Raw genomic sequence first — 27716 nt, 5'->3', positions numbered from 1 at the left:
CTTAGCCATAGAATTCTATAATTTTAAATTTCGGCGAACCGCTAGTGTTCGGAAGACCGAGTTCGGGGCGCTATCCCCGCCTAGGCAGGACAAAGCCGACCCCTCGCTCTAAGCGGCTTAAGTTTTGAAGGACTCGAAAACCTCTCGAACAGCGACCACCTCTCGCCTTATCATGACGGTCAGTTTTAGCTTTCTCTACTGAGGTGCTTAGCCCAGCTCAACTGGGGCACAATCGCAGTAGTTCTCCTAGTGCTACCTTAGCCGATATGACGGAATGTAAGGTACCAAAACATAGGAGCCGGGCAAACCCAACATTTGACCCAAGACATGATTCGGAGCCGATGCATATAATGCTATAAGTTCGGGGTGCCGCACTTGTGAAAGTGTTTGGACTTCTCACGCCGTATTGTCGGGTACTTGAGCCCCTGGCGTATTGGTCGTACCAAAGTGTACGGGTGCAACATGTCATTAATGAACATATATTCATAAAAAAGGTAATGCAATAATAGCCGGATGCTATGCATTGTTTACTTTAAAAAAGTTGCGATCAAAGCAGAATGATACAAATAGTGCAATAAGCAAAAGATGGGACTATTTAACATGTCCTTTCCAGGGGCGAGCTGCGGAATGGTATGTAAAATAGGTATACTGCTCGTTATAGAGACCACCTTAGAGCTCCATAGTGCGGCGTAGCTTTCTACTTCCCTGGCTGTATCGTTTGTGCGGCGATTGTACTGCCGGACAGGCCTTCCGAAGAATGGAGTCCTGAAAATAATAGAAAATTAAGAAATGGGCAGCCCCTAGTGCGGTTTAAGCCGTGTTTCGGGCGTGCCGGGATGGTGCCCCTCCCCCTGTGCCCATGGTATTTCCATAGCGTAGTTGTGTACGCGCAACACTGGTTTCGCAAGTTCGCGAGGGCTGGGGTTGGGGCCGCATTGCTGCGCTTGCTCGGAATGTGCCAGGTGGTCTTGTTGTAGGTTACTCCGGGCGCGCTTGATGGTGTCCAGACGTTTAGTGGCCGGAATGGAGAATTGCCTAGAGAGGCTGCTTTGTACTTCCGCTGCGATAGAAGCTGTATGCTCCTCCGTTCGGAGAGAGCGTTCGGTGTTTCCATTGACCGTGATTACTCCTCGAGGGCCTGGCATCTTGAGCTTGAGGTATGCGTAGTGCAGCACCGCATTGAACTTGGCAAATGCAGTTCACCCGAGCAATGCGTGATAGCCACTGCGGAACGGGAGTATGTCGAAGATTAACTCCTCGCTTCGGAAATTATCCAGAGATCCGAAGACCACTTCAAGTGTAACTGAGCCTGTACAGTTGGCTTCTACACCTAGTATGACGCCTTTAAAGGTTGTTCTGGTGGGTTTAATCCTCGAGGGATCGATGCCCATTTTCCGCACTGTATCCTGATAAAGCAGGTTCAGGCTGCAGCCGCCGTCCATAAGGACTCTAGTGAGGTGAAATCCGTCAATAATTGGGTCTAGAACCAATGCGGCGAATCCTCCATGACGGATGCTAGTGGGGTGGTCCCTTCGATCAAAAGTGATCGGGCAGGAAGACCATGGGTTGAACTTTGGGGCGACTGGCTCCATCGCGTATACGTCACTTAGCGCATGCTTCTGCTTCCTCTTGGGGACGTGGGTTGTGTATATCATGTTCACCGTCGCACTTGTGGGGGAAAACCTTTCTGTCCACTGTTGTTCGGCGGCCGGGGCTCCTCCTCATCATCGCTATGCAGCCCCTTGTCTCTGCTTTTGGCATTTAACTTGCCTACCTGCTTGAACACCCAACAATCCTTGTTGGTGTGATTGGCTGGTTTTTCGGGGGTGCCATGTATCTGGCATGAGCGGTCGAGTATTCGGTCGAAACTGGACGGGCCCGGAGTATTTCTTTTGAATGGGTTTTTCCGCTAACCGGGTTTAGAGCCTCTGAATCCGGCATTAACTGTCCTATCCTCAGCATTGTCGCCGTTAATGCGGCGCTTTTGGTTGTTGCGACGCGACCTGCCACTGCTGTCCTTGGTATCCGAATTACCAGGGCTCTTGGTCATGTTATTGCTGTGAGCTACCCAGCTGTCTTCTCCCGCACAAAAGCGGGTCATAAGTGTCGTGAGGGATGCCATAGATTTCGGCTTTTCCTGTCCTAGGTGCCGTGCAAGCCACTCGTCGCGGATGTTATGCTTGAAGGCTGCTAGGGCCTCTGCGTTCGGACAGTCGACGATTTGAGTTTTCTTGGTTAGGAACTGTGTCTAGAATTGTCTGGTCGATTCCTCTGGCTGCCGAATTATGTGGCTTAGGTCATCGGCGTCTGGTGGTCGCACATAAGTGCCCTGGAAATTGTTGCGGAATGCGGCTTCCAGGTCCTCCCAACAACCAATTGATTCTGCTGGCAAGCTGTTAAGCCAATGTCGGGCTGGTCCTTTAAGCTTGAGTGGGAGGTATTTGATGGCGTGTAGGTCATCACCGCGGGCCAGGTGGATATGAAGGAGATAGTCCTCGGTCCATACTGCAGGATCTGTTGTGCCATCGTATGATTCGATGTTCACGGGTTTGAAACCCTCGGGGATTTGATGATCCATTACTTCATCTATGAAGCATAGTGGGTGTGCGGCACCTCTGTATTGGGCTACATCACGACGCAGCTCAAATGAGCTTTGTCTACTGTGTTCGGCCCGGCCGGATTTACTGTATCCGGCGTGACGAGTATCATCTCATGCCGTGGGGCGCCCACGTGATCCGTAGATCGATCTTGTTTGCCTTGCCTTGTCCTCCAATATATCTCGCAGGTCCAGCGCATTTTCCCATGCCTTGGTGGTTTTTGAACGGCGCCGGGGTGTGGCTTGAGTGGAGGGCCGAGAGGCCTCTCTGTCGCGGCCACGGGTTGGCCGGTCGGCCGCATCATGTGTTGCTGATGTAGGTTTAAGTGCTTCCTCCTCTAATTGGGGTAGCAACCTGCGCTTTGGGTAGCTCTTGGAGGGGCGTTCGAGTTCATACTCTTCGGCCGCAAGGACTTCAGTCCATCTGTCGGCTAGCAAATCTTGATCAGCTCTAAGTTGTTGCTGTTTTTTCTTGAGGCTGCTCGCCATGGCCATAAGCCTGCGTTTGAAACGCTCTTGTTCGACGAGATATAATTATCGTCCTCGACCTCTCTGTCTACCGCTCCCTCATGAGGGCTGGCTTCTCTATCCTCTTGTGCTGAATCTTGCTGGAGGTGGTTGTCTTCGGCACTGTCAGGGGTGTTATTATCCCCCATGCCGGAATCACCGTTTTTGTTTTGGCGGGATTTAGAGCGGCGCCGCTGACGCTGGCGCTTAGGCTGCTTCTTGGAGGGTTATCCTCCGCTGTTCCATCGCCATTTCCTTCTTTTGGGGTGTCCACCATGTATATATCATATGACGAGGTGGCTTTCCAGTGCCCTATAGGCTCTGGTTCTTGATCGTCTCCTGCATCGGCGTCCATACCGTCGATGTCTTCGGAGTCGAAGTCGAGCATGTCGGTTAAATCATCGACAATGGCTATGAAGTGGGTGGTGGGTGGGCTTTGAATTTCTTCATCATCTGCATCCCAACCTTGCTGACCATAGTTCGGCCAGGGCTCTCCTGACAAAGAGAGAGACTTCAGTGAATTCAGAATATCGCCGAAGGGCGAGTGCTGAAAGATGTCCGCGGCGGTGAACTCCATGATCGGCGCCCAATCGGGTTCGATCGGTCGGGGCGCGGAGGGCTCGGAGTCTGGAGAGGATTCCGACTCCTTGGAGTCACGGGCTTCGCAGAGAATAGGGCTGGTGTTCGGCTCGATCGCCATAGAGATTGCAGCCCCCGAGGCGGTGTCTAACCACCCATCCTCGATTGGTGTGATCGGCTCCGAGCTAGGGGTCGGAGTGGACACAGGTGCGGCCTCCAGGGAACTGTTCGGTGGCAGAGCTAAATCATGCCCATCGTGACAGTGCGACACGCTCGGCTGTGGCTCGAATCCGTCGAGGATCAAGTCTCCGCGGATGTCGGGCGTGTAGTTCAAACTTCCAAATCTGACCTGATGGCCAGGGGCGTAGCTTTCGATCTACTCCAGATGACCAAGCAAATTGGCCCGCATAGCAAAGTCGCCGAATACGAAGATTTGTCCGGGGAGAAAAGTCTCAGCCTGGATCGCATCACTGTTGATGATCGGAGAAGCCATCAGGCCTAAAAGTGACGACAGAGAGGAACTCTCAATGAAAGCACCAATGTCGGTGTCAAAACCGGTGGATCTCGGGTAGGGGGTCCCGAATTGTGCGTCTAGGCCGGATGGTAACAGGAGGCAGGGGACACGTTGTTTTACCTATGTTCGGGCCCTCTTAATGGAGGTAAAACCCTACGTCCTGCTTGATTAATATTGATGATATGGGTAGTACAAGAGTAGATCTACCACGAGATCAGAGAGGCTAAACCCTAGAAGCTAGCCTATGGTATGATTGTTGTTCGTCCTATGGACTAAAACTCTCCGGTTTATATAGACACCGGAGAGGGCTAGGGTTAGACAGAGTCGGTTACAATGGTAGGAGATCTACATATCTGTATCGCCAAGCTTGCCTTCCACGCCAAGGAAAGTCCCTTCCGGACACGGGACAAAGTCTTCAATCTTGTATCTTCATAGTCCAAGAGTCCGGCCGAAGGTATAGTCCGGCTATCCGGACACCCCCTAATCTAGGACTCCCTCAACCGCATTACGCTTCTCTCAAACTTAAGATGCCCGGTCCATGTGGCACCATCACAGTTAGTGGAAATATTGAGCGTTCACTGCGCGTGGAAGAACGTGCGGCGGCTTTAACAGCCGAGCACTAGACGGCCTCACCAACTAGAATAAATGACAGGTCGTCAAGACCACCGATATGGTTAGGTGAGTCCGGCGCATCACTAGATATACCTGAGATTGGTTTGATGGTTAAACCCTCATAGATGTTACCAGGGGCTTCCCGTGTGTAATCAGGGCTAGTTCGGCTCAATTGGACTTATCTCGAATTTTAATAGTTTATTGAGAATAACCAATTTTTTATTTTTTGGCACGACAACTTTCACCTAAGTACTTCTCTTTTACAGATGACAATCGTGCTACACCCGTCCAGTGCACGGCACGATGGAGACACAGGCGCAGACGTGCAGCAGGGACCCGCTCAAAAGTTTCTTTTCAGATTAAGACCCTGCGTAAACCATTTTTACTGTCTATTGTTGTTCACATCCTTCAGATATTTACTACAACCGAGAAGGATGCTAACGTTATTGGCATTTCGCCATGTCAGTATATTGCACATACCTGGACACTCGGGGTTTATTTTTAAGGGCATTGTTCAGCCCGGATGTTATAAAGACCGAATACCTTAGGGAGTGTTCGGCGTCGCGAGTTTGGCCTTATATGCATCAACACTGAATCATGTCTTTGGTCAAATGTTGGGTTTTCCCGGCTCCCGTGTTTTGCTACCTTACGTTCCGCTCTATCGGCTAAGGCGGCACCGGGAGAACTACTGTGATTGTGCCCTGGTTCATCCAGATGAGCACCTCAGTAGAGAAAGCCAAAAACTGAGTGTCATGATAAAGCGCGAGACTGGTCAACCACTCAATGACTTAGCGGAACCTTTAGGATTCCTCCGCATTAACGAAGGACCATTTCTCGGTCATGTACATACGTGCACCATATTCGGACGAGCGCGGAGGTACCAGGGGCTATATAGTAGCCCCACTGTCAAACTCCTATGGCTAAGTGAAAGTGTTAAAGCAATATAGTGCGATTGCCTCGTTCGCTGCGCTACCACCTCCTTAATGGACCAACACGTTGGATCAAGTGTGAATACGCGTTTTTTGCACACACCCCCGCATTATATGCGTGGGGGCTGAAGCCGACGACTGCAAACTTTCAGGTTATATACATATATACATAAATGGCCACACAGGAGGCATCATAATACTTTCAGGCAAAAGTATAAACACAGCCTTTATAACTCAATAAAACGTTGTTTTTACAATGGGAATACATGTCACTAGAACATAATATTCTTCGAGCATTGAGCCTCTATTGAACGAGCGCCTTCAAGGACTTCTTCAAAGTAGTGCTCGGCAGGTACCCGGCCTACGGCCGAACTCTAGGTTGCAATAGCGGTGGCCTCCATCTCTGCCCAGTATGTCTTGACACGGGCAAGTGCCACACGCGCACCCTCTATGCACGCCGACCTCTTCATAGCATCGATGTGCAGCACAACACCAGGGAACTGTTGCACTAAACTAAAATAACTATTCGGCCTTGGCCCTTCCGGCCACAGATGATCCACAACAGACCTCATGGCAAGCCCGGACAACCTATGGAGCTCGGCCCACTCGGTCATTCGCTCATTCAATAGTAGCGGACGCACTAGAACATGGAACTGTGACCAGAATAGCCTTTCCACTTCATGATCTTTTCGATCTTTGAAGTACTCGGCCGCTTCTGCAGCACTGGCTGCCAAATCCACGTATGCGTCTGCAGAACTCCATAGTTGATCAAGAGGGGCATACTTTGGATCTCCGAACTTCGTCCGCATAAAAAATGGCTTCCCAGCCGTGATATCCCCAGCTTGACGCGGCTCCTCCTTCGCCGCTCTGATTTTAGAGCAGGCTTCCTTGGCTGCTACCACGGCCTTCTCCAGGTCCGCCGCCTTCACCCGGCTTTCAACTCAATGGCCATCTTGGCTATTCTTTCCTTGCTTTGGCAATGCGCAGCCTGTTCGGCCCTCAGCTCTTCGACCGCCTTTAGAGCGGCCGCATCACTATTCCTGGCTTGTTCCTTGGCTCAGGCAAGTTCCACCCAAAGGGTCTCCACGGTGGCGGCTCCATCTGCAGTCACAACATATTAAAGATACTAGCATCATGCTCCACTTACTATGTGTTGATCACCGGTGAAATCACATACCCTGTGCCTCGTCGAGCCGCTTGCTGACAAGCACGATGTCGGCATCTGCCGCATCAAGTTGCCGCTTTAGCTCGGCAAACTCACCAGTCCGTCTAGCCCCCGGACCTTCAGCCATCTGCACATAAAGGCAGCCTGATTATTACCTGGGACTATGATGCTCTGTTTGCCACCGTTCTCGACGGCAACCAGAGTCTCAGGGGCTACTATCTGCATAGGGCACACCTAACGTGTGCGGTACTGTCAAAAACATACACTATTCCATGTACCTCAAAGCCTTTCAGCAGACACATAAAAGCTTCATGCAACCTGCTTTCGGCGCAAGAAATCTCTCAATCACCATACCCATTAGCGTACGATGCGCTTATGAGATGGCCGCTTGCTCCAGAAGATCCTTCAGTGTGTCCGACCGCACACCAGACAGTTCCAGACTCTTTCTGTTGATCTCTTTAGGAGCCAAATACTGTGGACTTTGGGTGGCCGAAGGATTACCCTCTGGCCTTGCCGGATGAGGAGAAACCCTCTGCGACGACACTTCAGAGTCGCCCGCCTCATGAGGCGGGGTGGCATGGGGAGGTGTTTCGCTCTCCATCATCTCCGGAAGAAGATCCCCTGAAGACGAACTCTGTCGAGAAGGGCTACGATCCGAACTACAAGATATATCCTGCGGTTAATATCTTCAGAAGTAAAGTAGGATATTTTTACTATTAAGTACTTTTTGTTTACTTACAGCTCGATAGAGGGCTGATTCCCTTGCGGGCACTTTGGGGCAAGAGTACCCTCCAAGGCAGGACCCTCTGGCGAAGATTTCTTCCCCCGTTTGGAAACCTTTGTTTCCGGGTCTTCAGAGGCGGTCCTCTTCCTTCCTTGGGAGAGGGAATTTCAGATTCATCTCCCTGGTTGTCCTCCTTCGCGGAGGCGCTAATTCCCCCGGTTGGGATGCCTAATGAGTGTAGCCTGCTTTCAGCCTCTTTATTCCCCCATTTTATCTTCCCCTGAGGGCGCCTGATAAGGCGCCGGCTCGAGCATTCTCACTAGTACTGGATCGACCGAGCCCTCGGGAAGGGGGGTCGAACACCTGATCATATTCGCCTTTGTCACCCAGTCCTGGTCAAGGAGCGAGTTTTCAGAATGATGTTATGATAAATAAAAAGACAGCATGTTTGGCCACGGGATTATTTACTTGGTTATCCGGGCGATTATAGCTCAAACCCGCATCCTCGATGGTGTCCGGACACTTTATTTGTGGTTCGAAGAACAATTTGTACATCTCTTCGAGCGTCATGCCGAGGAAGTGTTGAATAGTTCACGGTCCTTCCAGGATGAATTCCCACATACGGAGGGGTCGACGTTTGCAAGGCGGGACTCGACGAACTAGCATGACTTGCATTACCGTGACCAGGCTGACATCTCTCTCAAGGAGATCTCGGATGCGACTCTGCAATATCGGCACATCATTTACTGGCCCCCATTTCAGCCCCTTGTGGATCCATGACGTCAGTTGTGGTGGGGGGCCCGAGCGAAAGGCAGGGAGCTGTGATATAAAATCACTCCCGTTGCCTTAAATCGGACACCTCTGGAAAGGAATCCTCTGGCCATGTAACATCAGCACTTTTGTTTATTATGGCACCTCCGTACTCTGTGTGTCGCCCCTCGATCATCTTCGGCTTCACATTGAAAGTCTTGAGCCATAGGCCGAAATGTGGGGTAATGTAGAGGAAGGCCTCACACACGACGATGAGCGACGAGATGTGAAGGAGGGAATCCGGGGCCAGGTCATGGAAATCCAACCCATAATACAACATGAGCCCCCGAACAAAGGGATCCAGAGCGAGGCTAAGCCCTCGGAGGAAGTGAGAGATGAATACAACGCTCTCGCCGGGTTCGGGAGTGGGAATGACTTGCCCTCGAGCAGGAAGCCTATGCGAGATTTCGAGGGTCAAATACCTGGCCTCTCTTAGCTTCTTGATGTCTTCCTCTGTGACAGAGGAAGGCATTCACTGACCTTGGAGGTTGGATCCGGACATGGTTGAAGGTCCGAAGATCCTGACCTGAGCCTCGGGTGTTGGAACTCGAGGCGGGGGAAGGATTCGATTAAGCACGAGAGGGAAAAAAGGACAGGACTTGGCCCCTTTATAAAGAGGGAGAATATCAAGCGTCCTTCTCATGGCCGTTTGGGACTTCCCTAAAATTGAGGAGTCATACCAACGGGCACGATTGGGTTACCCACGTCCGTATTGATGAGAATCCCGTAATAAGGGGGACACGATCTCTGCTTCGACAAGACGTGTCAAGAAAACCGCCTCGCGATATGTGCAGCGTTGGTTGAGAAAAAATGGTTCGAATAATGGCCGGGCCATGGCATGATGTCATGTTGCTAAACATGTCAGCAGATTAGATTTGTGGAAATATTATTCTCTATGCGGTGGTATGTGGAACTTGTTTTGCAGAGTCGGACTGTCACATCCCTAGTTCTGGTCTGATCTAGGCTAGCTTCCATGTGTTGCATCATGTTTAAATTCTTTTGAATCTTGAAATGGGGATGTTGAAACCCTAGCACCACTTGAATCAAACTTGGTTCAACTAAAATTTGCATTCAATGAAACCAAAAATGATCCTTATTGATATTTGGTATTTTTGGCAAGGGCTTTGTTCCAAACCAAAAATAATGAACATTTTTAAGGAATTATTTGGGCATTGAATTTAAATCAATATTGTATTTGGATTTGGGTTTATATTCTTAATATATGGAATATAATTTCAGATAACTCTAAAATAATTTATGTGCCACTGGATAATCCCATTGTGCAATATAAAAATATTCAGAGGAATGTTGTCACTGTTTTCAATTTGTTTGGAGTTCAAAACAGTGGCAAAATGAATTAATAAAAGGAAACAAAACAGAAATAAAGCAGAGCAGAGAAAACTTACCTGGCGCCCACCAACCGGCCCAGCACTGTAGCTGGCCGGCCCAGCCCACCAGGGGCTCCTCCCTGTCGTCTCCTCCCTTGCCAGGAGGACGAGCGCGTGGCCGGCGCGCGCGAGCACGCGTCCGGCCACCTCCTGCTTGCTTGCCGCTGCTGGAGTCTACCCCGAGCGCCACGTGCATCGCCCCGACCTTCCCCCTAGAGCCTCTGACTCTCCCACGGCTTCCTCCCCCTTCTCTGCTCTCTCCACGCACGCGCCCGAGCGGAGCTAGTCGCCGCCATTCGCTGCCACCGCGTCTAGCGCCTCCCCCTCGACCTCCTGTCGTGCCTGCGAGAACTGTCTCGACGTCCCCGACCTTCTCGACGAGCCACGAGGCCCCAGACGCGCTGCAATGCAGCCACCAATGTTTTTCCCATCCTCGGCCCCCGGAGATCGACCTCGCCGCCCCGCTCAGCTCTGGCCTTCCCCTAGCCACTGCGACGCCTACTACAACCGCTGTGAGCTGCTGCACCTTCTCCCCCTCTCAGTTTTCTCGATGGCACGCCGCAGCTGCCGCTTCACCGACGACCGAAAACCACCGCCGCCCGTGCTCACCGCCGACGACGCTCCGGTGACTATTTGGTCTTGGGTGCGTGTCCACATAGCTTACCGCCCCGCGCTGAGCCTCGCTAGCGCCTCCCCTTGCTCGCTTGCACCCCAGAGCGCCACCCGCGCACATCACCGAGCTCCGGTCGCCGCTAACCTCGCCACCGCCATCGCAACAGGCCATCCCCGACGGCCCCACGGCCTCCCCTAGACGCGCAAGGGCCTGGGCTTCCTCCTGGTGCCCTCGCCCGCCATTCCCGTGGCCTGCCATGCGGGCTCCGCCGTGACTTGAGGTCGTCGGCGACTAATCACCGGCAGTGCTAACATGGCAAGTCATTAGCCACCAATGACGCACTAACTCCCCCCCCCTAGAGCCACTGCCATGTGGGCCCCTGTACCTGTTTAGGTTAGTTTTATTTTCTGTTTAGATTAGTTCATAAGCAGTAGGACCCACCCGTCAGCATTGACTCTATCCATCTGTACCATCAAACAAATTATATATGAAAAATGATCAGAAAAATCTAATCTATCAATTTGTACCATTTGCAAGCATGTTAGAGCAACTTATGTCCTCTGTTTAGGACAAATCAATTAAATGGCATTTAAGAAAGCACATATGGAGTTTGAATTTGAACGTAGTTTTCAAACCAACTCCATTTAACCTGTTCCTAGTTGCATTAGGCCAATCGACAACATATTGCCATGTCACATTCATGCATCATATTGTTGCATGTCATTGATTGTGTTTCTCCTTTGTTCGTTGGTGGTTGTTCCCTCTCGATAGATGTGTTCCGACGACATGATCAATGACACCGATGAAGAGCTATACTATCTTCAGAAGTGCTAGGCAAGCAAAACCCCCTTGTTCATTCCGATACAATCCCACTCTCTCACTCCTACTCTATTTTCCTGCATTAGGACAACACCGTTTCAACTGTTACATGCTGCGGTAGCTGAATCCCTTTCCTCTGCATGACCTATCATTGCCACAGTAAATAGATGAAACCCACTGGCATGAGTAGGAGTTGTTTGAGCCCTGATGTGCCTACTCATTCATGCTTGTTTGTCATGCCTGCTATTGCATAGAGTTGTGTTAGGTCTGATTCATCGGGGATGAATCGGAGGTGTGTGAACATGTCCTACTATTGAGAGCTAAGTGTGTGAACATGATTTGGTAAAGGTATCGATGAGAGGCCATGTAGGAGTACATGGTGGGTTGTTTCATTGAAGTCGTCCTTAGGAACTGAGTTCTGTGTTTGTGATCCATGAAACAGCTACTACCACACATTGGGCCCTGAAATATGACCCCGCTCGACTTACTGACCCCTCTCGTCCTCTGTCCAGGAGTTGCAACTAGTTTCTGGTGTTTATAGGTTATGTGTTGGCAGCCGTGCATAGCCCTGACCCTAGGGGTGGGCTATGATGCAGTAGATACACCGTGGCCGGGTATGCCGGGCGCCCGTTTGGCGTCTCGGTACCCTGTACACATTGTTTGGGGCCGTTGGGGACACCCCGGCCGGATTTGCTAGCGGACGGAACCCGAATAGGCGATAAACCTGGACTAGAGACTTGTGTGGTTAGTCAGGTTGTGGTCTACACCCACATCAGATTTCGCTTGAAGTCTGCCGAGCACATGTCGTGTGTAGACGCTAAGTGGTGGAAACATGTGTGAAGAAGTACACCCATGCAGGGTTATAAATGATCTATTCGAATAGCCGTGTCCGCGGTAAAGAACTTTTGTGTTGCCTATAATAGTTCATAGACAAGTGAAAGTGGATACTCTAAACTCGCAAGATAAGCGTGAGTGCTATGGATGGCCTTCTCGTAGGGAGACGAGAGCGGATCCATAGTGGTGTATTGATATGGTGAATATGTGGACTTGTGTGCGCCACCTCAAAAGAGTTACTTGCAGTCGTAGTTTAAGATAGCCACCGAGTCAAAGATGGCTTGCTGTAGTTAAACTCCACCACCCCCCTTGTTGATACCGATGCATATGTAGTTAGTTCTGATGTAAGTCTTGCTGGGTACATTTGTACTCACGTTTGCTTAATTTATGTTTTGCAGATAGAAGTCAGTCTCTCTAGTAGTTCCGCTTGGACTTCGACGTTTAGCTTGATATCTCAGCTACGATCTTGTGCCCTCGGCATGATCTGGTAGATAGTCAGGCTTCTCAGCCCTTTTCATTTGTAGATGTCTGTACTCAGACATGTTAAGCTTCTGCATGTGCTTTGAGTTGTATGCTATGATTGTTGGGTCATGAGACCCATGTTTGTAATATCTCGCTCCTCGGAGCCTAATGAATAATTACTCTGAGTCGTAGAGTCTTGTTCGGATGCCATGTTGTATTTGCACATATCGAGCATATTGTGTGTATGATTGAAATGCTTGGTATGTGTGGGATCCGACAACCTGGTTGTTTATCCTTGGTAGCCTCTCTTATGGGGAAATGTAGTCTGGTGCTTCCACTGAGCTTTGGTAGTCTGCTATAGCCCGGTTTACCGGAGTCCTGCTAGCCCAGTACTACTCCACCGGAACACTTAGACTGGCCGGCATGTGATTCACTTCGTTCCTGTGTCTATCCCTTCGGGGAAATGTCACATGTGACTTCCGGAGTCCTGCTAGCCTGCTACAACCCGTGTTCCCGGAGTCCTGTTAGCCCAGTTGCTACAACCCGGATTCACATGCTAATGACTGACATGTTTGATGTTGCTTCATGTATGCCTGTCCTCGTAGGTTAGTGCCACTTTGGGTTCACAACTAGTCATGTCGGCCCGGGTTCTCTATCATATGGATGCTAGCGACACTATCATATACATGAGCCAAAAGGCGCAAACGGTCCGGGGCCAGGTAAGGTGGCACCCGTGGGAATACCGTGCGTGAGGTCGCAAAGTGATATGAAGTGTTACATGCTAGATCGGTGTGACTTAGGATCGGGGTCCTGACACGGACACTATCCTTGCGTTCAAAATCTTCTATGGAGTATTAGGAGGAAGAACCAGCCTTGCAATGCCGAAGACAAATCTGCGTGCCGGACTCATCTTCATTGAAGCCTGGTTCAGGGGCTGCTGAGGGAGTCCTGGATTAGGGGGTCTCTAGACAGCCGGACTATATCCTTTGGCCGAACTGTTGGACTATGAAGATACAAGATTCAAGACTTCGTCCCGTGTCCGGATGGGACTTATCTTTGCGTTGCAGGCAAGCTTGGCAATATGGATATGTAGATCTCCTCCCTTGTAACCAACTCTGTGTAACACTAGCCCCCTCCGGTGTCTATATAAACTGGAGGGTTTAGTCCGTAGGACAACAGACAATCGTACCATAGGCTAGCTTCTAGGGTTTAGCCTCTTCGATCTCATGGTAGATCAACTCTTGTAATACTGATATCATCAAGATCAATCAAGCAGGACGTAGGGTATTACCTCCATCGAGAGGGCCCGAACCTGGGTAAACATCGTGTCCCCCGTCTCAAGTTACCATCCGTCATAGACGCACAGTTCGGGACCCCCTACCCGAGATTCGCCGGTTTTGACACCGACAGCCTCCATCATGGGGTCGGCGGAGACTTCCACCACCACTCGGCGGATCGATCCGGCCGCCGACCTCCGGGAGGCAAGGGAGCAGAACGCGCGAGAAGTGCGCGAAGAGCAGGAAGCCGCCCACCGTGAGAAGAAGGCAGAGGCCGAGAAGGTGGCGGCCACCGCCTTGAAGAAACTGGCGGAGGCCGAGGCCGCCGACACGGCGAAGAAGCAGGCTGAAGAAGCCGCGCGCCACCAGTTGGCGATTTTCATCACTCCCCTGAACTCCGCACCGCCACCTCCGGAGTTCGTGGCGCAGACTGGGGAAACCGGGGGCGAGCACCCGGTCATGGAGAAGGACGACGGCGACGTCGCTATGCCGGACGTGATTGTGCCTCCACCGCCGTCGTCCGGGAGCGTGCAAGGCGAGCAGCTGGCGGACCCGCCAGTGCCGCCAACTATAAACGAGGTGGCATTGGGCCTGACTCTTGAGGTCGGCACACCGACGCGTCGCCGACTTGGGAAGGTGGCCTTGGCACCACGCCCGTTGGAGACTGGCGCCGCGAGCTCCTAGATCCCGGACATCGAGGAGACTAGCGTCGCGCCCACTAGGTGGGTGCAGGTCAGCGGGACAGGCCCTCAGAACAAGGCGATGCTGGATGTTCAAACCAAACTCCGCGCTGAAGCCGACGCCATCAAGAACTACAACAAGGCGTATCTGGCAAAGCGAGAGGCCATTCGGGTATGCTTCTTGCTTTTTTTGTTTTTAACTCTTGTATTGCTTTGTGGGGGCGCACCTGTCGGTTCCATTAAAAGAAGATTCATCAGCTAGCTCAAGCCCTTCAAACCATTCCTCTCTCCTAGCCTTTCATGGTCTAGGGGCTCGACATACTGGGCCCTTTCCCCCGCGCTGTCGGGGGCTTTGAGTACTTGTACGTTGCAATCGACAAGTTCACAAAGTGGCCAGAAGTGGAAGCAGTGAGGAAGGTCACAGCACAGTCAGCCATCAAGTTCTTCAAAGGACTGGTGTGCCGTTTTGGTGTACCCAATAGGGTCATCACCGACAATGGCACGCAGTTCACAAGCCACACCTTCATGCACTATATTCAAGACCTCGGCAGCAAGGTCTATTTCGCTTCCGTTGCTCACCCACGAGGCAATAGTCAAGCTGAGAGGGAAAATGCTGAAGTACTGCGAGGCCTGAGGACAAAGACCTTTGACAGACTGCACAAGAGTGGAAGGCGCTGGATTGATGAATTGCCGGCGGTTCTTTGGTCAATCAGAACGACACCAAATCGAGCCACCAGCCAGACACCCTTTGCCCTGGTATACGGGGTAGAAGCAGTTCTCCCCACGGAACTCATATACGGGTCACCTCGAGTACTCGCTTATGACGAGCTTGATCAAGAGCAATTGCGGCAAGATGATGCAACGCTCCTTCAGGAAGATCGTCTTTGGGCGGCTGTGAGAGCAGCCCGCTACCAGCAAGCCTTGCGCCGCTACCATAGCTGCAAGGTTCATGCCCGAAGCTTTGAGGAAGGCGACCTTGTTCTTCGGCGCGTTCAATCGGCCAAGAATTCCAACAAGTTGACGCCAAAGTGGGAAGGCCCTTATCGGGTAATACGAGTCACCAGGCCCGACGCAGTCCGCCTTGAGACCGAAGATGCCATTCCGGTGAGTAACTCCTGGAACATTGAGCATCTTCGCAAGTTTTACCCATGAGGCGCGGCTTGTCGGGCCCCCCGGCAAGCCACCTTTTGTACGAGCCTTGCCGATGACGCATGTAACCCTTTGTACAAACCCAGGCGCAGACCCTGAGCATAAATAAATGAAGCGCTGGCGCCCTAAGATATAGCATGCATTCTAGGTCGAGTCTCGTCCTTGGTTAGGGTTGATAGTGCTTAGCGGCGACTAACCCCTAGCTTAGAGGTCGAGTGTGCATCTCTTTGTCTTTCTTTTGTCTTCTTTGGTTCACAGGACACACAGATATCCTTGCCAAACCACTTGGGGAGAAAAAAAGGAACAGACCAGCATCTAGGCCCCGGCAAGCCAGTATTGCCAGGGGCTGCAAGAGCAAAGATTCACCCACGGCAAACCAGGGTTGCCGGGGGCTGTAGCTTCAGATAAGTTCATCAACCCTATCATGCATTCCATTGGACTAAGGTATGTGAAACCTCGTTTTTCCTTAAGCTACCGTGCTCCCCTAACTCTAGGCCCTACGGCTCGTTCCTGGGACCAAGTTTGGTCGTAGTCGCGGCAACGAAAGTATGAAACAAGGAGCCTGAACCCGCCTCATCCCTGCCTCCGCCAAAGGCGTGAGAAAGGTCGAGCGAAGTGGGGAGACGGCAAGGCCTGTTGCCGGGCGAGAAAATGTTTATCTTAGAGATATCAAGGATTTACTCCTTGTCGTGGGTTCCACCCGCAAACAAATGACCCGACAAGCATCCCTTTTTCATCAAAAACATTCCACTCACGTACAGTCCATAGGGAATGAAAAACATGAATGAAGGGATTACAAGTTTTAAATTCAACAAAGGCCCGAAGGCTTACAAACTAAAAAGAGATAAGGTGTACGTAATCCCTTTCTTGTCCATCTCCTCAGGAGGCAGGTCAAGGAGGCGAGAAGGGCAAAAGGAGCACCTAGGCAAGCTACGGGTGGCAGAAGACGCAGGGAGAACATCTTGGTGGTCGTCCAAAGGCTGGGTGGTGATGGCGGCGCCGGAAGCAGAGCTTGAAGACGAGGCGGCAGGACGTCAGTACGCGTCGAAGGCGTCAGTGCCCGCGTACTCCGACTTGATGGCCTTGCTGCCCGCCCTCTTCCTTTTCCGCAGCCTCCCAACGCCAGCCGCCCAAGGAGACGACCCCGAGAAGTTCAAGGAGCCGGCGACACGGATGATGGGGTCACCGGTGCCGCACGGAGCGGCACCCGACACCTAGTCGGACCCGTCATCCTGCCTCCTACCACCCTCGTCGTCACTGCCACTGTCCTCCTCGTCACTCCCGCTCGAGGAGGAGTCTTCACTATCAGAAGAGCTCCCCATGCTGCACCTTGTACGAGTCCCAAAGTGCCCGAAGACCTTGATGGAGAGAAGGCCACCCTCCATCAGCTTAAAATGGAGAGTGAGCCCCTCCGTCAACCTGTGGATATGAGCAAACGTCTTCCATCCCCGACGAATATACATCACGTGAGGAGCGGGGAAGTCGACGCGGAACCGCGTGCCACTGATCCCGCAGCCCCTCATTTGTAGCCGCAATGACTCCGGCGGATCCAGCTCCATCTCCCGCGCAAATGGAGTCGGGAGACGAAGGCGACGGCATGGCAGCCGGCGTACCCTGACGAATAACTCACAAGGGTCATCCCCAACATGGCCCTCCATTGGAGGGGGGCTGCTGGCGGAGGCGAGGCCGGCGCGCCACCCCGTCCTCCTCTTCCCCGAGCGCCCCAGCCTCGCCCCCTACCCCTTCCCCTCGCGGCTGGCTCTGCCACCGCAATTGTAGGAGAAGGAGGGACGCGTTGTCGAGCGGCCACCCTCGCCGCCACCGTTGAAGGACCGGGATTTCCTCTCTACATGACGGATGGAAGGCAGGAGCAGAAGCTGAAGGAAGAAGAAGATGAAAGAATGCAGGACGCCATCCCCCCTCCCGCTCTTTATAAAGGAGCGGGGTTGGGGCTCGGCCGCCCCGCTCGGCCAATCGAGATACAGAAGGCACAGGGAGCCAGGACCGACCCGCCGCCCCAACCAGCGACGGCCCGGTTTCCCGCCTCCACTGTTTGCCACCCCAAGCGCATGGGAGACACGTGGCGGACGTGCAGAACCGAGGGGACGGGTGAGGTGACCTCTCCCCACCCCGTGATCGTGGGGAGTGGACGACTTGAAGACCGCGCCTCAGCCCCATTCAGTAAATGGGCCGCACCTCCACGCCTCCCTCTGTTTATGGGGAAGGTACGAACCGCCCCTTTACTACGACGTGATGCATGTGTGCAGAGACCAACCCCACGCATGCTGCCCACGTCACGCCCACCTCCCCACGCCGTGCCACGCGCGCGAGTCATGGGAAGCGCAGCGTGCGAAGAATCTTACCGCGGTAAAAACCGCCCCGCCAGCTCACGCACCGTTTTTGGGCCTAGCCCAACAACGTGTTGCGCTTATGTGTGGCCCAGGCCCAGGGGCTCCTGTCGGTGTACGAAAAGAGGGATACACTTTTTTGTACCCCTATAACTGTGCACGGGCAGTCTGAGCCACGGGCGCCACCACACAAAGCAAGGCAAGGGAGGTGAGCCAGGGAAAGACCGAAGCTCAAGGGAACTAGGACGACGCCAAGGCCAAGACCACGAAGAGCAAAAGGGACGAAGCGGACTCCCCCAGCAAGATCCTTGCCGGGAGATAGCTTTGGCAACCCCGGCAAGACCCTTGCCGCGGCGACTCGCCCCACGCCTACGGAGCAAATTACCCTTGAGTCCACTGCCCCCAAGGGGCAAGGATTCGGGAGACATCCCCGTGGTGGCATGCAGATCTTTCTGAAGACATTCAAGATCAGATACGCACTAAGAAGACAATGACCTTTGGCAAGATACCAGCTAGGGAAGACCACGAGACCCCCGGCAAGCGCCTTGCCGGGGATGACAGCAGGCACCTCGGCAAGACCCTTGCCGAGGCCCTTGCCGAGGACATCCACAGGGCCACCATTAGGCCCACGCCGACTAAACCTTCACCACCGTACGCATGCAGCTGCCGACCCAACCAGCTGGGCAGGCATCTCAGCTCCCTGCCTACCTACATGGCATCACAGGCATCGCTGGCCAGGGCGCATGTCGACACAAGAAGGAGCGGCCATGGACAAGACAAGTTTCTCCCCCGTCCCCGATAAAGCAAGGAAACCTAAGCAAGACGCATTAAATGCGCCTTGTCATGTAATGTGAGGGATAACCTCGCATCACCGTACCCTTTCCATCTCTTGTGTGCCACTATGGCGACCCCTTTTTCTATAAAAGGAGGCCCGAGGCGACCAGGAGAAGGATTCGGCTTTTTGGAGCTCCTAATGCCCCAGAGCTAGCTCAAGAATAGGAATATACATCCACCAAAGCAGGAGTAGGGTTTTATGCATCCTCGCGGCCCGAACCTGGATAAACAAACTGTGTACTATCTGTTTGATCCGCTCTTCTCATGACCCCGCGCCCCACTAACCGTAGTAGGGATTCTTGTGATCCCATAGGTGTCTGTCCCACCGACAGTTAGAGACAACACTTCGCGGGCCGGCCCTGAGTGAGAAAGTATTTGGCCTTTGCCGGCTGAATAAAAACCTTGCCGGGGTGAAACACTGCCGGTGTGCAGGCTTGCTGGCATGGAAAGCTTGCCGGCGCAGAAAGCTCGCCGTTGTGGAAGCTTGCCAGTGTGAAATCTTGCCGGGGGAGAAACCTTGCAGGGGAGGAAACCTTGCCGGGGTAAAACCTTTTCGTTGTGAAATCTTGCCGGGGGAGAAACCTTGCCGGGGTAAAACCTTGCGGATGTGAAATCTTGCTTGGGTAAAACCTTGCTGATGTGAAATCTTGCTGGGGGAGAAACCTTGCCGGGGAGGAGCCCTTGCCGGGGTAGAAACCTTGCCGGGGTAAAACCTTGTTGATGTAAAGGCTTGCCGGGTAGAAACCTTGCCAGTGTGGAAAGCCTGCCGAGGTGCAGGCTATGATAGTCAAGCCGACGAGAATATGAAGATGGGCTAGAAAGGTTATTAAGATTATCCTGGATGGAAAAGTGCTCTACACGGAAGTTGCGCGTCTCGTCAAAATGATCGATTTCGATATAAAGATCGTCTCAATCTGAGGTCGTGCGCAAAAGTTAGAGCCCGCACAGCGACACCCTCCAGCAAGCAAAATAGGACGCCCGAAACCAGACACATATGTGGGTATGTTTGATGAGCTGCGTGAATAATTACCTGTTTTGCTCGAGCGATTTGACCCAAGAGATGACCTCTTATGAAAAAATGTTCAACATGAAAGATGTTCGTCTCGTTGAAACGGTTAAGATGGCTTTTGGGCTTGTTTCCATCCGAGGTCTTTTACCACCACAAAAAGGACCTGCAAAGTACAGACGGTTTAAACCGAACAGTTTTGGAAAGTTCGGATAAAACCAATCAGAATTTGACTAGGGTTTTGGAAGTGAAATGATGTAATTTTATTGTAAGGAAAGCCTAGATAAACCCTTTGCTTGTACGGGAAGTCCAGCCGCCTCTTATATATGTTGGGGGTGACGGCCGATTGAAACAACACACAATCGAACAAATTAATATACTACTTTTTTAGTCTATGTTTTATCTCTCCATCGTTTTTCACTCTCATTCTTCGCTGTTCTTCATGTTTGAGAGCTACAAATCTCGAGGCTCTAGGGGCGAGCGAATCGACGTAGGGCAGCCCATAGCCACCGCAATCCCTGACGGGGTCCCTCCCGGGTGCGCGGGGTTTCGGGTCTGCAAAAGCGCCCGCCGACTGTCTTGCGTATTGCGCTGTCGGTTGGGTCTCCTTCGACATGAGCTGTGGTGCATCACCCCCGGTGTCGAGGGTACACGTGATGTGTTCGTGTGTCAACATATTTTTTGACAACTCCGCTGGGGACAGAAGATCAATCATCATCATTCACCATGTCTGATCTTCCCAAGCCATCTAAGGTAGACGCCGATAACATCATTTAGCCCAGTCTTGATGAGATATCGGCCGATCATCGCCAAGTCTATGAGGAGTACAAGAAGGCGCGCGAGGAGAAGGACTTGCAGGAGTTCCTTACAAAATTCAAGAAGGATCGCCAAGGCAACATCACTCCGATTGAAGAAATCAAGTTTCCTCCTCTTCAAGCTGAGCATGTTAAACCCCCTGTAAGTACTACCTTTTCTCCTGGGAAGTGGGCTGAGATTGAGAGTCGTATTGCTGATGGTAACAATCTAGTCTATCAAATTTTCATAGAAAATACTAATGCTTAGAAGAATATATCTCAATCATCTAGTGGTAATGGTGGTATAGCTGATAGTGTGCAAAACCCTAATCTGACTTTACCTATTTCATTGGCGCCTCCCATCTCGATGACTTATTATCCTACTCAAACAAATCAGATTGTGGCTGCACCCATTAGTCCCATCATGAGCATGCCAGGTTCGGTGGCAACGCCGAACCAAACCCTACCTACAGCTACAACCACTCAGCCATTATCAAACTATGGTTCGGCATATATGCCAAAGTTCCTACCTACAGCTAGTAGTCCTACTCTTCCCATGCCACAGCAGCAAACTTCATCGGCTACTACAGACGATGCCCTAGCTAATTTAATAGAGGAGATGGCTAAGATGGTTCGAGATAATTTTGGAGTTGAGCTACCTCGGAATCGGATTTACCAAAAGCCGTACCCCGAATACTTTGATGCCATCCAGTGCCCTCCAGGATATAAAATTCCAGATTTTGTTAAGTTTATTGGAGAAGGAACAAAAACCACATGGGAGCATGTTAGTCAATATTTAGCACAATTGGGTGAGGCAGGCTCATTGAATTAATTGAAAGTGCGTTTATTTCCTTTATCATTAACTGGTACCGCATTTTCATGGTTTTCTTCTTTACCACATGGTTCCATTCGAGTTTGGTCGCAGCTAGAGTAGAAATTTCATGATCACTTTTATAGCAGCGACAATGAGCTCAAGTTGTCACATCTAACATCGGTTAAATAGAAGCATGATGAATCGGTCTCCGATTACATCAAGAGATTCAGAGAAACAAAAAATCGGTGTTCTAGTTTGGTGATAACCGAGAGGGACTTGGCGGACCTAGTGCTGAGTGGTTTGAGAACTCCCATTAGAGAAAAGCTAGAAGACTATGAGTTCTTAAATAACAACCAAGTTTTACAAAGGGCTTTGGCTCAGGAAAGCCAAAGCAAGGATCTCAAAGAAGTGCACAGATACAAAGTCATCGTCCAAAGATGAATATGGTCGAATATGATAGTGATCACTCAAACGATGAGGGTGATGTTTTTGATACTGAATTTGTTTGGCCATCTAAGGCCAAACCCTTTACTTGCAATGATCTAAAACCGATTCATAAGAATCGTGATGAAGAGATGAAGTTTACTTTTAACATTGCAAAGTGTGGTAGAATATTTGATGCTTTGCTGCAAGCTAAAATTATTAGGATATCTCATACTTTACCGCCGTTTGAAGAGTTAAAACGGCATGCTTATTGCAATTATCATAATTCTTTTTCTCATGCTACTAACGATTGTAATGTTTTTAGACGACGGATACAATCAGCCATTAATGACGGACAATTGAACTTTTCTAAGATGCAAGTTGATGAACAGCCTTTTCCAATGAATACCATGGGTTTGGATGGGAAGAAGCTACTCATTCGGCGGAGGTTACTGAATTTGCTAATAAAGCTAATGTCATTGTTGGTGAGCCCAGAAAAGACAAGGAGGGCGACAAGGTCTTGGGAAGACAGGTCGGACTTGATAAGCAACCCGATGGCAAGGAAGTGATCAAAATTACTATCAATAATTCTACACTCGGGGGGCAAGCACAGGTGCAGCAAGACACTCGAGTTAAATTTGTTAAGCCCAAGAGTCCGGTGGTTGGTAAGTGGAAGATGAATGAAGCTGAAGTGCAGCGCAAGAAAATCAAACCAACTTTTTATATGTTGTTGTCGAAGTATGCCAGTCAAGCAACCGGTTCTATCTCTGACCGTTCATCAAATTTGAAACGCTCAAGGTCACTTCCTCGGGAAGAATTTCAGCATCATGGAAGGCCATATGGGTCGTGGGCGCCGGGACCGTGGATGCTGCCACCCCCCTATGTGCCATACTACATGGGAGACTTCAATGGAGGATGGTGGCAGCCCCCAATGGCCCCTTATGCTTTTCATCCAGGTTGGGCAGAACCAAGGAGGTCCATTCATGACAGACTTTCTTATCCCACATGAGGCCGTTTGAACAATGGTGTCAATCGGCTAGTGCAAGATAATCAGAAAAGGGTCAGCAAGCAAGAATGGCGTGTCAAGTCGCCAAGTGCTGCAACGGTTGATTCAAGCAAAGGCAAGGAAAACATCAATGCTGACTCACTCATCTTGGGCACCGAAACATTCGCCATACAACAGCCGATTGTGCATAGCAACCCGACTGAGCTGATACTTGCTAACGCGCCAAAGCACTCGGCTAATGACCATGAGGCAAGCACCAACCAAGTAAAGACGAGAGATCCTAAATACACTCAGCCAAAGTGGTGTACTCCGGGGCTGACAAAGACACAAAAGAGGAAACTACGAAGGCTAAGAAGTCAATAGATGACAGAACAAGAGGCCGAGAAGCAAAGGGATAAGTTGTTTAATGACAGTCGGCCCATGGTGCCTACAAAACAATTGTAGAGGCCTAAACAAATACAAAATGCAGTGGCTTCTACAGCTATCACAGCAGCGCCTACACCACCAAAAGAGGACGATGTGATTATTGTATTGTCCGAGTTACCTATTGTTTCCTCTTTGTTTGAACAAATTTCAGAATCGATGGATACATTAGGGGAAGAGGAGGATATGTTAGATTATGAGTCTACACCGGTTCATGCAGGTATGGATATTAATATGGTGTATTACTTACCCGTTGAGTTTCATGCTGTAGATGAGGAAGGGGAGGTGGCTCAGCTGGATTTTGGCCCTAAAAACGCAATATTCGAGAAGCCAAAAGAACCAGTAACGCATCTGAAACTGTTATATCTCAGAGGTCATATCAATGGGTCACCGCTCACTCGGATGCTGGTTGATGGTGGTGCTATGGTGAATCTTATGCCATATTCGGTCTTCAGAAAATTGGGGTTGCATGATGAAGAGTTGATAAAGACCAACATGGTGCTCAATGGATTTGAAGCAAAAGAGAAAACTGAAGCCTAAGGTGTGATGCATGTGGAGCTTACAGTCGGAAGAAAAACTTTGGCTACTGCATTGTTTGTCGCTGAGGTGCAAGGTAACTACAACGTCATACTAGGCCGTGATTGGGTTCATGCAAACCAATGCGTGCCATCTACTATGCACCAGTTTTTAATCTAGTGGGTTGATGATATAGTGGAAGTCATTCATGCGGATAATTCGGCCTGTGTTGCTTTGGTCGATGCATCGGTGGATTGGCAACATCCTAATGCTACTTGCTTGACGGGGCGCGACTTATCAGAGTTTGATTTTCTCAGCGCGACCAAGAATGGTTTCGTGCCCGTCTCTTTAAAGATGGCTGAATCCAATCGGCTCCAAGGTATGATATGTTTAAATGGATCCTAACTAAGAGTGGTTACAAAAGCGACTTGTAGAATATCGGTCCAATGAGAACGATATGTATGAGTCTATAGAAGAGTTCGATGATATGGATAAATTAGGACAAGGTTTTACATCAGCCAATCCATTAGAAGAGATAGATATAGTAGATGGTTCAATTTCTAGTCCGACGCTTGTAAACAAAAAATTGAAAGCTGATTATAAAGCTAAGTTAATCGAGCTATTGAAAGAATATATCTGTTGCTTTGCATGGGAATATCATGAGATGCCAGGGTTAAGCCGAGAGCTAGTGGAGCATTAGTTACCTATAAAGGCTGGTTTTAGACCATATAAGCAATCGGCCAGAAAGTTTAATCCAAAAACATATGACTGGATCAAGGAAGAGATCGGTCGTTTGCTTAAAGCTAATTTTATTAGAGCTTGCAGGTATGCCGAGTGGATTTCTAACATTGTCCTAGTGGAGAAGAAAGGATCCAGCAAGTTGAGGGTGTGCATTGACTTCAGAGATTTGAATAGGGCTACACCCAAAGATGAGTATCCCATGCCAATAGCCGATATGCTTATTAATGATGCTTCTGGACATAAGGTTATTATCTTTCTAGATGGTAATTCCGGATACAATCAAATTTTTATAGCCGAAGAGGACATGTCCAAAACAACTTTTCAGTACCCTGGTTTTCTTGGTTTATTTGAGTGGACAGTGATGACATTCGGATTAAAAAATGCTGGCACCAAATATCAAAGGGCTATGAATTTGATTTTTCATGATTTACTCGGTGTCATACTTGAGGTTTATATTGATGATATTGTTGTCAAATTGGATGCTTTTGAGTCTCACTTGGCCGATTTGCGTGTAGCCTTTGAAAGAATGAAAAAGTATAGACTGAAGATGAATCCTTTGAAGTGTGCATTTGGTGTGTCAGCTGGCAAGTTTTTGGGTTTCATTATTCATGAAGATGGCATAGAGATCGATCCCAAAAAGATAGAGGCCATACAAAAAGTGGAGGTTCCAACATGCAAGAGAGATATGCAAAAGTTCCTTGGCAAGGTCAATTACTTGAGGAGGTTCGTAGCTAATCCGTCAGGGAAGGTTGATGTGTTTACTCCTATCCTTTGGTTAAAGAATGATGCTGATTTCATTTGGGGGGCAAAACAACAAGAAGCATTTGAAATGATCAATAATTATTTGTGCACTCCTCCGGTGATGAAAGCACCCAAGCATAGGGAACCCTTCAGGATTTACATTGCAGCAGAGGAAGGAGTTATTGGTGCTGTTCTGACTCAAGAAATCGAAGGAAAAGAGCATGTCGTCACTTATTTGAGCCGCCGCTTATTGGACGCCGAGACAAGGTATACATTTATTGAATAATTATGTCTATGTTTATATTATGCTTGCACAAAATTGAGACGTTATTTAGTGTCGAGTTCTTGCACAGTAGCTTCTCAGACCGATGTCATTAAATACATGTTGCATAGACCAATTCTTAGTGGTAGAATTGGCAAGTGGGCTTATGCTTTGATTGAATATGATTTGGCTTATGAATCTCTAAAATACATGAAAGGCCAAATCGTTGCTAATTTTATTGTTGAACATCGGATTGATGACAAACATGATGTTGATATAAACCTTGTCTCACTAGTACCGTGGAGATTATATTTTGATGGTTCGATTTGTAGCAATGGACAAGGTGTTGGTATTTTTTACATATCTCCTCATGGTGCTGTTTTTGAAGCCTCATGTCGCTTAGAATATTTTTGTACAAACAATCAGGCCGAATATGAAGCATTATTATCCGGCCTAGAGATGTTACTTGCTATAGGTGTTACACATATTGAGGCTTATGGTGATTCATTATTAGTAGTGCAACAAATATCCAAAGTCTTTCAATGTTTTGACGAATCACTTAATGTTTATCTTGATCAATGTTTAGATATAATTTCTACTTTGGATTATTTTAGCATTGCTCATATATCTAGACATGACAATTGGAAAGCAAATGAGTTCGGAGAACAAGCATCCGACTATCATGTTGATCGTGGCATGTTTCATATTTCTGAAAAGCCGATGTCTAGTCTTGCCAACATAGGGGAGGCCGAACCGGAGCCCACCGTTTCGGTCACTAATGAAATATTCAATGCAGGAGAAAATCAAGACTGGAGGAAACCCATTGTTGATTATCTGTGTGATCCTAGTAGAAGGGTCACTACTAGGAAAAAGGCTACTAGCAGCGCGGGTAAAATGGCTACTAGCAGCGCGGGTATCTGCGCTACTAGTATCATGCTACAGCTAATAGTTAGTAGTAGCGTGGGTTAAACCCGTGCTACTACTAACTTTGTTAGTAGTAGCATGTGCCACCCACGCTGCTGCTATTACGTACACGCGCTACTACTAATGAAATAGTAGTAGCGTTGGTAAAAAAACCAACACTAGTAGTATCCTATATACTAATAGCGCTCAGTTTCCTCCCCACGCTACTACTAATCATTTAGGAATTAAAAAAATAAAAATTAGATGTAGTATTCATGAATGGTAATGCGTCCAATGCCAAACAAACAAATGTCACTGAACCATCTCAATATTCCATTTAACATGTCACAGACCATTTCAAGATTCGATTTAACATCAGACACACACAACCATCATCGTAAGGTGGGTACCTTCCCTAGTGGTCTACCACCAACCTAAACATACCACTTCTCTAGATGTATCTACCTAGGCTCGGAGTTTAGACGTCGGTGGACTCGAATCCTCCCTCCCCCGGATGATGGCGTCAAGGTCCTCCACACCTCGGAGACCTCCGGCATTGAAATCACCTGGACAGCATGCATGGTCTGAATCAGTGGTTGGCAGGATCAAAAGAGCAAAGAACTAATGGCACTGCTGTTATCACAGGCCTCATCTGGGAAGCTCCTTACCGTGGTTCATATGTCTAGCCTAGCTATATCATCAAGCTTAATTATATTTATTTATTTCTTGACCATGCATATGCAAGTAGTACTATGCAAAAACGACAGATATAGGAAGTAGTGAGACATGTGAGGTACCAGTACTGGATGCATACGGTAAATGAATGAGTGAGGAGTGATGGTAGTGTGGTACTGACCCAGCAATCAGCTCAGGTAGCTAAGGGAATAGCTCTGATTCTCTGAGCCTGATGATCTCGGAGGTGGTGGTGTCGATGGACTGGGTGGCCACCAGCATCTTAGACTCGAGGCTCTCCATCTCCATGCTGTTCTTCTCCATCTTGAGGTAGTCCACATCCCTCACCTCCTGCTTCGTCAGCAGCCCCACCTTCTTATCATGCTCCTGCTTAAGCCCCTCGTAGTTCTGCCCAGTCGATTGTATGGTAGCGAAAGCGTCACATAATAGTATGTGGTAAGTTTTGATGCTATAAAAGGGCAAAATTGACTCTGCAAAGCCATGTATGCACTGTTCCTATCTACATCAAAAGAAGCACAAAGATTTGTATCTTTAAAGCTGTAAAATAAAGCTGA

Source organism: Triticum aestivum, chromosome 1A, assembly GCF_018294505.1.
Source record: "Triticum aestivum cultivar Chinese Spring chromosome 1A, IWGSC CS RefSeq v2.1, whole genome shotgun sequence".
Taxonomy (NCBI): Eukaryota; Viridiplantae; Streptophyta; class Magnoliopsida; order Poales; family Poaceae; genus Triticum; species Triticum aestivum.
The sequence above is the reverse complement of the archived record's forward strand: the minus strand, read 5'-3'. Positions refer to the sequence as shown.